Raw genomic sequence first — 1253 nt, 5'->3', positions numbered from 1 at the left:
TTTATAAAACCTCTAGTATTATTGAAACTAAAATTATATAAAATTTATGCAACTAAAATTATCAAAGTATTTTCTGTTCAAAACATTAAAAGAAAAAAGAATTTTCATAAAGAAATTTTTTGTTAGAAACTTTAATAGCAAAAAGAACTATCATAAATTAGAAACTAAAATAAAAAAAATATGTTTTTGAATATAATGATAAAACACAGTAATATTAAATAGCAGGAAAAAGAATCACTCAAAAATCTATTTTTATAGTAAAGCTATTCAAAAACTAGTGAGTCACCCAAATTTCCAAAAATTCAAATTTAAACTATTCAAATTAGAAAACAAATGGCACTAACAGAAAGTTTATAATTTTGATTACCTAAAAGCAAAAAGAATCACTGAAAAACTAGTAAGTATTTTGCTGTAAGTAGAAACAAAATAAAATAAACAAAGTAAAAAAGAAAAGAAAAAAAAGTGCCACCTAAAGGGCCACCACGACCTGAATACGACTAGAAACCCAACAATGGGCCAGGATTCAGGCTCGCTGTAGGCCAAGTAGGCCCATAGGCACATAGTGACAGATTAGGCCCGAAAAGCCTGCAGTTGAGAGGAGCTCGAGAGGGTTGGCGCAGCAGCGCTTATAAACCACTCTCGAGCTCTCTCAACTAGCGAGGTGGCACTAAACTTTGGCCGCGACGCAGGCAGCACAGGTCCTTTGGTCCCGGTTGGTGCCACCAAGCGGGACTAAAGGGGGGCATTGGTCCCAGTTGGTGCCACGAACCGGTACCAATGCCCATCCTTTAGTCCCGGTTGGTGCCACCAACCAGGACCAAAGGCCTCTGCTTCCCGCCCTTTGGGCTTTTGAAAAGAGAGCTTTGGTCCCGGTTGGTGGCAACAACCGGGACTAAAGGGGGTATGAGGGTGTCGATTTTATCGGGAATGAGGGTGTCGATTTTTTTGTAGTAGATGATGATGATGATATATGAAAACTTGGTCAATTTTTTCTGTTGTAATTTTGTTCGATGAATGTTTTCTGTTAAAACTTGTATTAAGTTTGTTCGATGAATGTTTCATGGGAGAGAGGGAGTAAAAACTCATCAGACATGAGGGGGGACGAGTCCCCCTCCGGTTCCTAACTCTCTCAGGAATTCAACATATATTCAACATGAGGGGGGGTCGATAGCCCCTCCCCGATAACTCTGACATGAGGGGGGGGGGGTCGATATACCCCCTCCTGGTAAAAAAATTTCCATGAATGTATGTCG

Source organism: Triticum dicoccoides, chromosome 3B, assembly GCF_002162155.2.
Source record: "Triticum dicoccoides isolate Atlit2015 ecotype Zavitan chromosome 3B, WEW_v2.0, whole genome shotgun sequence".
NCBI classification, from domain to species: Eukaryota; Viridiplantae; Streptophyta; class Magnoliopsida; order Poales; family Poaceae; genus Triticum; species Triticum dicoccoides.
The sequence above is the reverse complement of the archived record's forward strand: the minus strand, read 5'-3'. Positions refer to the sequence as shown.